The sequence below is a fragment of the Dermacentor andersoni genome, chromosome 7, assembly GCF_023375885.2.
Source record: "Dermacentor andersoni chromosome 7, qqDerAnde1_hic_scaffold, whole genome shotgun sequence".
Taxonomy (NCBI): Eukaryota; Metazoa; Arthropoda; class Arachnida; order Ixodida; family Ixodidae; genus Dermacentor; species Dermacentor andersoni.
In genome coordinates, this window is record NC_092820.1 from 125,898,894 (window position 1) to 125,908,293 (window position 9,400).

Below are 9,400 nucleotides of genomic sequence, written 5' to 3' on the forward strand. Positions count from 1 at the left end.
TTCGTCCTCTTGTTTTGGTTATATTTTTTCTCTTGCACTTGTTTCGCATTCCACGTTAGCGTGACATACCAAACAAGCACAGCACACATCTTAGTTACTGGGACGATTTGCCTAAAATAGTTCTTCTTCTGAAGTTATTTTTCTCGAATGACTGACTCAATGAATCAGCGGCACAATCATTCAACGTCCACTTGCGATGCACCCGTTACATGTTTTGATTACGTGGCTTTCTTTGGCTAAGCGGCCGACCCTCGCGGGGTCTATATTCTCGCGGGGCCTATATTCAGTCAGAAAGCTTTGCCGTGTATACCATATATAGTTCAAACAACATGAGCGCGCGGGATTTTGATAGAATTAACTGCTTTCGCTGCTTTCGAGGGCGCAGTACTTCGCTGACCGAGTCAATCCCGCAGGGTTTTCACTTTACAACTAGATGATCACAATGCCCAAAACTGGCGAGAGGCTCATTAAGGAATGTACGGTAGCGCGATTAAATCGCGCTACCTTACACACCTTAAAGGTGCGTTACCAACAAGGCCACATTGAAAGCCTCGTGAGGCTCATTAAGACTCTCTCGAGTGCACATTCACACAACTGTACTAGTGCTAAGATTCCATTCGCCTGAGGAAGTTAATGACAATAGCCCAGGCAACGTGCCAGTGGAGGTTGCCTGGGATTCTGTGGTTATAACGTCACACGCGTCTTAGGCGCGGCGGGGCTGTAGCAGTTGTCGCAGAATAAGCATGGGAGGTGCGGTGACCCCGGCGGCGCTTAAGTCGACGTAGTGTGGGTTCGAATTAAACAAAATATATGATTACATAATGTATGCAGCCCATGAATACAGTCTAAACAGCTTCTCTTGTAACCCGTCCCCATATGAATCTTGCTGCCCCACGAATTCTTTTTGTTCGACGGAATTCGAGTGCAGCTTTTAGAACTGAGTATCTAAAGGAACCCTCTCAGAATTCCCTTGCTGTGACTGCTAGGTGGTGCTGTAAAAAGCAAAAATAAATAAAAATAAAATAAACATAATAATTACTTGCTCGACGGCGCACTTGAAGTTCGGCCTCACAGCAGAGAAGCACGATGGCTGAACCATTACGAAACAAACGGAGGTATACGCACTTACTCCCTGTCCACGTTAACTAGCTATTAGAAAAGATCACCGCGTACTGATGATGATTGTTTTCATACTAAGGTTCATACTTACAATGGAGGGTTTGCCAAAGTACGGGCGGTAAATTTACCATATACAAAAGGAAGGAAGGAATACATAGTAATATAAGAGAGTACTGGTATAAGAGTGTTCCAAGGGGTGCGCAAATAACATCGATCGCGAACGGCAATAGAGCAGTTAGTTGTCACACTGCGCAGCGCGGGTGCACGAGAGTGCATGCTCAGGCTAGCTTCCAGAACGCCATAGAGGCAGGAAACAAACGCGCAAATTTGAACCGCTTGAGTTAACCACTTCTCGTAGATTCTGAGGTGTGCAGTGGATTTGCGTTATTATTAAACCAATATTTTCTGACTTTGCGAAATTCCGCCGTCATCCTAGAATCGAGGCCAGCCTTGAATCAAGTGCATTCGGTTTAACATTTTCGTAGTAAACTTTAGTTCGCCGCATAATTACGGGACCAGCGGCAAGAGCCAATTTAGCTCGAAATGGTGCAGGATAATGCTGTATTCATTTTATCTGATTGGTTTATCTGAACAACGCAAACGAAGTTACGTCTTAATTTAACAAGCCTGGTAAATCGCCGTAGAACATTTTGTTTAAGCATCGCCACGATCTGGGCGAGTGAAATTCTCTGAACCCCTTGTTACTGAAGTGGAGAAAGGCACTTGAAGTGAAAAACGGCTACTTCAGAAATACTTAGCCGCAAGAAGTACTTCAATGCGTTTAGCCGAAGAAGAGCTATTGGCAATCAAACATGGCCTCCGCTGCGCTCCCGTCCCTTCTTCACTGCCTCGCACTGCGTAGGCTGCGGCAGAGTGGGGCGTGGCCACAACGCTCTTCCTTCTAATAGTCACCGTGACGCGCAGTTCAAATTTCATTTTAGATGCTGACGTATACGCCACGACTTCGGGCTTTGGCGCCAACGACGCGCTAAACACAGGCCAACCGCGGTTGTCCTCAGCGATGCCGCAGTGCGCTTAGCCAGTGGGCTCGTGGCGGCAACCCACGGCGGCCGCGGTATCTACGCCACGTGACCGACCGCAGCGTGATGTCAGCTATCGGCCAATAGCAGCCGCATAAGAGAATGACGAAACAGTGCGTCCGATGACGAAATACAGTGTCTGGAAGAGAGTGAGAATGTTGTTCTGTTGAAAAGAGCGTTTGAGAGAAAGGTGACTTCGCGATCCGCCTCTACTACTGTGCTACACTCGGACTGTTATTTCCCCAAGCCCGAGGGGTAGTTCAGGGCCCCTTTAAATTTACATGTGCCACCTAATTCAACCGAATTTCATCACCTTCTCGCATCACTAATCAGTATTGAATGTGCTAATGCATCTGGGAAAATATTAGCATTGTATGATATGATTAATAAATTTAAATGTTTTCCTCTTTTTCTCGTTCTACTCGGGGTTCTTTTCATTCAGTAATAATTCCGATTTGCGTATATGCTCTCCAATTTCTCACCCCCCCATAATATTAAATTACTAATACCAACCGTGCATAAACATTTCCTTGTATAATAATATACCTTCAAGGTACATTAAAGAAACAAAAATTAATATAATGGCCGTCTATACGTATGCCTACCCGTAAGAACTGGAGGGGCCCGTCTTTGAGCTTATCGTAATAGTCAATATTATTCACGTTCAGCATGCCGAAGTGAACGAAGTTGTCGTTGAAGAGCTTGGTCATGGCGCTCTTAATTTCCCGCCGTTTGTCGCGTAGGATGGCACCCGTTGTCCTGCGCAACATGACGAGAGAAACAAGAAAGTGTTTTTCTTTTATTCTTTTCAACAACAACAACAACAACAACTACTACTACTACTACTACTACTACTACTAATACTACTACTACTACTACTACTATTACTACTACTACTACTACTACTACTATTACTACTTCTATTACTACTACTACTACTACTACTACTACTACTACTACTACTACTATTACTATTATTACTACTATTACTACTACTATTACTACTATTACTACTACTATTACTACTACTATTGCTACTACTACTACTACTACTAAAGTTGAACAACCCAAATCAGTCTCCCACTTACACTATCAATGACAGACTTCCTAGTAGCGGTTTCCTTTTATAAATACCTCGGGATGCACATTACACAAGAGCTTTCTTGGAATAGGCATGTTGATTTTATACTTAGGAATGCCAGCCACACGCTTGTCGATTTGCGCCGACATTTCCGTTCCGCCCCCACCCGTGTGAAACTTCTACTTGATACATCCCTGGTGAGAGTCAAGCTCGAGTATCCCAGTTCTGTCAGCGAGCCATGAACTGCTACCTGAACACATGCTCTCGAATGTGTCCAAAACCATGCCGCCCGATTTGTTGTATCCAATTGCTCACGCTAAGCCATCGTATCTTCTTTAATATCAATGCTATGTCTTCCTTGTCCCGAATCGCGCCACTTATGCTCTCGTTTGCGTTTGTCGCATGACATGTGACTAACCCTTCCTAAAATAAGTTTCTTCTTGACTCCTATAGCTACCTTTCTTCTCGCAGTGACCAGGAATTCAAAGCACGGTTTCCGCACATGCTGAATCAACCTTTTTTCCAATTTTTGAACTACCAACCAGCAATGAATGGAATCATATTTCCCCTTCCATTGCTGCAATTACTGATGCTACCTCCTTCAGGTCATATTTGATGATTTTTGCTTATAGAAAAAGGTACCCAGTCCTGTAATTAAAAGGCCTTGCGACATTAGGGTACTGAAATAAATAAATAAATAAATAAATAAATAAATAAATAAATAAATAAATAAATAAATAAATAAATAAATAAGCAAATAAATAAATAAAACCGAGACTTCCTTAGCTCAAGCGATGGTTAACATAATGTTTAATGGTTAGGTATAACAGACAACTCAGGCTCAAGGTCGCTGAGATCACTGCGAAAGCCGAAAATTACGCTGCACAATTGGCGAAACAAAGTTGCAAACAACTGACTTGCTCAAGGGAACGCTAGGCAAGCCAAAGACCTGGCATCTCCTGAGAGCACTCATCGACCCGACCAAAACCTAAGTCAGAGAAAAACAAATTTATATACCGGTCAACCCACCAATACGACAGACCGGACTCAGAACTCTTGGAGAAGGTGGTAACCAAGTGTATTGGCAATACGAACCTGCCAAGCTACACAGGGACGTACCGGGTAGACGAGAATCCTAAGCTCGACAGACCCATAACGAAAGAAGAGGTCTATGCGGCTATAAGAAACACCGCCAAGAAGAAGGCTGCAGGTGCGTATAAGATAAACAACGCGCTAACCCGCAACCTCAGTGATGAAATGGTTACCGAGTTAACCGAATTCATCAACAAACATTGGTAAGCAGAAACGGTCCCGCAGGAGTGGAAACATGCCGAAGTGGTAATGACTTCTAAGCTAGGCAAGAAACTCTGAATAGAAAACCTCAGACCAATCTCGCTTACCTCATGTCTGGGGCAGCTGTATCAACCAGGTATTAACTCAAAGGATACAAAACTACATGGAAGACAAGGAACGTCCCCTGCAGAATGTTCGGCTTCAAACCTAAGCTATTAACACAGGAAGTACTCCTCCAAATATGTCAAGAAGTTTTCACGAATGTTCCCACATACGGAGAAAACGTAATAAAGGCTCTGAACATCAAAGGGGCATAAGACAATGTAAGCCACAAAGCAATCCTAACGGGTTTAGACGACCTGAAATGCGGACGAAGGTTCCTGTCAATCAGAACAAAAATCATAGGCATGGAAGAACTTCGGTCGGGGAAGTTTGAAACACCTAACAAGGAAACACCAGAAGGGTCGGCCATCTTGTCCACGCTAGTCAACGTGGAAATGTTCGGACCGGCACGAAGACTAGGGGAAATTGGCGGCATACCACACGTAACATATGCCGACCACATCACTATATGGACCTCCACGGGCTCACTCAGCGAAAAAAAAAGAGAAGCTACTGAAAGCGGCCACATGTGTAGAAAACCTATTTAAAGAAAGAGGACTAGCGTGCTCGACCGAAAAATCAGAGCTTCTATGAGCATGGAGAGGAAAATAAACCGAACGATCCCGACTAGTGAAAATCTGAGGCTGCAAGTCTACCTGGAAGGAATACCTATACCTGAAAAGACCATCCTACGAATCTTAGGGATGTGGCTACGGTCAAACCAGCTCTGTTCCCACACCCTTACGTTATTGAAGGCATCAACACTCGATGTCGCACGCATAATTACGCGAGTCTCGAGCAGACGCCATAGCTTGCGTGAAGACACACTCGAGCTAGTTAGAAGTCTGGTGGCCAGCCGAATGACATCCAGCCTCCTGTTCGACAACTCCATCAAGAGCGAAATCCAAAAGGCAGATTAGATAAAACACAAGACGTAGAAAACTGCGCTCCGACTACCCTACAACACCTCAACCAAAAAACTCCTACCCTGGGACTACAGAACACGTTCTCAGAACTAAGAAGCACAACACACGGCCCAAATGTGCAGAATAAAGGAGACCGCCACCCGCCGCGTTCTCCTCCAGGGATTCGGCTTCGCTGAGCAGATACGGGAAATCTCGAGGACTGAAGCTATCTCTGACGAGTACTGCAGCACGACTAGAATAGCACTAATCATAACGAATATGGACCTCAACTTCCATAAAGGTCGCAGGGAGGCAAAGGCCGAATACCTCCAGAAACCTTACGCTCCCAAAAAGACAACGGTGTATGTGGAAACAGCCATATACACCAGACAAAGGGGAACCAAGAATGCTGTAGCAACGATGGTCGACTAGGCGCTGCGAGAGAACGAGCGTTTCGCTACAAGACTGCCCGCAGTCGAGGCTGAAGTGGCCGTTGCTCTAGCGGCAGCGGAAGGCTATCGGATCGGACAGTCGCTAACAATAATTTCGGACTCGCAAACAGCCTGCCACAACTATTTGCATGGTACAGTCAATCACCGAGCACTCCGCATACTCCGCTCAGTAGACTTAGATGCAACAATAGGCACGGAACCACATGGAGCGAGCTCACACAAGATCGTATGGGTACTGGGACACACGGGCATGGAAGGGAACCAAGAGGCGGACTGGATAGCTCGAGAGAACAGTACTTCCCTGGCATCCAACGTCGACAACCTTGAGGAACCCGCGCCTGCAGCCCGAGAGTGCTCGGACATTTTAGACAGTTACAGAGGCAACTGGAAGCGGTACCCCCCGCCGCACATGTGCCTTAGTAGGGAAGAAGATGTCGCATGGAGAGCACTACAAACAGGGTCGTACCGTAACCTTAACGAGTTAAGTAATATGCGCCCCGCACTATAATAATAATAATAATAATAATAATAATAATAATAATAATAATAATAATAATAATAATAATAATAATAATAATAATAATAATGTTTATTTCCCATCAAGCAAGATGGAGTAGGATGCAGGTAAAAGCTGCACGAACAAACGGCAACTTGGCATGGTCCCGCAGCTCCCTCTACAAGGCGGCAATAAAAAAGATTACAAGAAGGAACGCCGAAAACATACATAGGCACTGAAATTGACACAAGGAACGAACACAAAAATCATCCAACGAGAAAGACCAGATACCTTATACATAGTGTTGCGGTATTTCAGCATTAGTCATTTTTAAAATGGCAGTGGTGCTTTGGTTGTAATTATTCAGGAGAGTGGGCAGGGTGAAGGACAGTTTTTCTGTGGAGTAGTTAGCCCGAGGTGCTATAACATTCCATTTTTCTTTGTGACGGGTAATGTGTACGGAAATGCTCTCTTTTACTCATGATTAGTCGCGTAGAAACATTCTATTTTCAAGTAGTTCGCATTTGAAGGCTAGTCAGCTTATAGTTATAAAGATATTTTGCTGGAATAATGTGATTTCTGAAAAAAAAAAAATAATGCGAGTATGGCTGTTATATGGTAAGTCATAAAGCAGTCTCCCAATTTTATTTTTCTGGAGAACATGTTTCTGTAAGTTAGTTTGATTAATTGTGCCCCAAACCATTAAACAGTAATTTAGATGAGTACAAAAGCTAATTATAACGAAATTTGACCTTGAATGACAGATATGTTCTTAGTCGAGATAATACGCCAACTACACGAGTTAACTTTGTCAAAGCAGTGTCAGTGTGGTTACCCCAAAGCATATTATTGGAAATAGTTACGCCAAGGATTTTAATGTGATCAGTTATTTCCAGTGGTTCGCCCCTATACGTTAAGTTTACTGGAACGTTGAACTGCTTCGATTTTGGCCTAATATAACAGCTTTTGTTTCATTTACATTTATTTTCAGCTGGTTTGCTATTCACCATTCTTGCAAGTTTATAAGGAGGGAGTTTGTTGCGCTTACCAGTTGATTACAATCTGGAGCTGTTATAAAAGTACTGGCGTCATCCACATATAAAGTATATTTTAGTTTTCCACAGATACTTGTAAGGTCGTTAATATAGATATTACAGAGCAGTGGACCCAGAAAGCTTCCTTGGGGAACACCTCTATTAATAGATTTTAAGTCAGATTGGTATGATTAAATTTTGACAATCTGTTGCTGGTGACTAAGGTATGACTGAATTAGTTGCAGGAAATGTCCGCGAATTCCATATATTTCAAGTTTCTTAAATAGTGTATAGTGATGAATACAATGAAAGGCTTTGGAGAAATCTACATAAATGCCCCTACTAAGATTTGTTTTCAAAATGTGATAAAAAAAAATTCCTTCTGTTCGAGTAACGCTATTTCTGTAGATTTGATTTTGCTGAATCCAAACTGTGCAGGCGAGATTAAATTGTAGATTAAGGAAGCTAGGCACTCGAATATGGAGACTTATTTCTAATCCCTTAGAGAATGTGGGTAGTACAGAAATTGGTCGATAATTAACCATGTCATTCGCATCACCCTTTTTGAACAGTACAGTAACTTTTGCAATTTGCATTCTTTTCGGAGACGAGGCGCTCGACAAACAGATGTTAAAAATATAAGTTATATAGGGACACATAATGTCAAGAACATGTTTAATTCGGCGAATTTGCATAAGTTCTGCGTCACAGCTTGACTATTTTTAAGAGAGGAAAAAACTGACATCACCTCAAATCCGGTTACTGGACTGAGAAAAGCTCAACATTGGTTGTGAGCAGGCATGAAGTCGGTGAACTCATTAAGTACTCCACAATCTGAATACAGAAGGAAGCGATCATTAAAGGAATTGGCAAGTGCGTTGTGGCTTACTTCCCTGGCATCCAAGACAATTTCCAGATACGTGGTATCGGTTTTCCAGGCCTCATAGAGGTATTTATTCTTTTCCACAGTTGATCACTTCTGTTAAACAACGTTCGAATTCAGAGTAAAGGTAACGAGACCTGTTCGATTTCTTTGTTTAGTTTATTTCGATATGTTTTCGATTTGTTTCGATTTCGATTAGTTTATTTCTTGAGCAGATATTTTATTTTAACGAAACTACGGTAAAGCGAGTTCTTGTAGTTAATTTTGCTTTGCAGTCCGGGTGTAATCCAGGGCTTACAAATATTTCTATCCAGGGTAAAAAAGCAATCGGGGTACGTGCCTGCCCTACACCCATCTTAAGATTGTGACTAATATCAGCTACAACCAATCTGCTTTGCCGACTGCCGCTTCATGCTTACGTCTACCCTCGATTATGGGAGGGCCCGCAATTTTTACAGCGAAGCTGTATATTGCTAGGCTCTGGAAAAAATTGCGTGCGTCTATCGAGCCGTGTAGATCGAAAATTTCTCCCCACACGTGGCCGATCCCGAAGATGGTGCAACACCAGGCCGACGCGCGGCGGATGTTAGGCAGGCTTGAAGTACTCCATCAACTTGCAGAAATAGTTGTATTACCTTCGGTCCAAATACAACTAGTATCAGATATTAAGCTTATAAGAAGACACGTACTATACTTTGAGCCGCGTTAGCATGTATATGTTCGCACCGCCCTCTCTTTCTTGGCGTTCCAAGCACTTGCGTATCTCCTTTCCTTTCCTTCCGCTCTTCAGTGGGGCCGGTCTCGTAAGCTTGCGGCCCGCCATGAGTACTAGGCGGAAGGAAATACAAACCGTCCATGGGGCCCCGATGCCACAAACTAGGAACGTTTCACTGGAGCAACGGTCATGTTTCAGAAGGAGTTTGTGGGGGACAAGTTTTGTGTGGCGTGTGTTGTGTATGATCGGTTGTGGTTTTGGAGTGACCTCACAACCTTAC

At 43.4% G+C, this 9,400-nt stretch overlaps 1 non-coding gene across 1 annotated transcript; it reads right to left on the minus strand.

Moving 5' to 3' along the window:
* Window positions 1-8,937: 8,937 nt before the first annotated feature.
* LOC126534972 (U2 spliceosomal RNA) lies at window positions 8,938-9,121 on the minus strand. Its single transcript, XR_007600435.1, has one exon. It is a non-coding gene; the product is annotated as a U2 spliceosomal RNA (small nuclear RNA).
* Window positions 9,122-9,400: the final 279 nt, after the last annotated feature.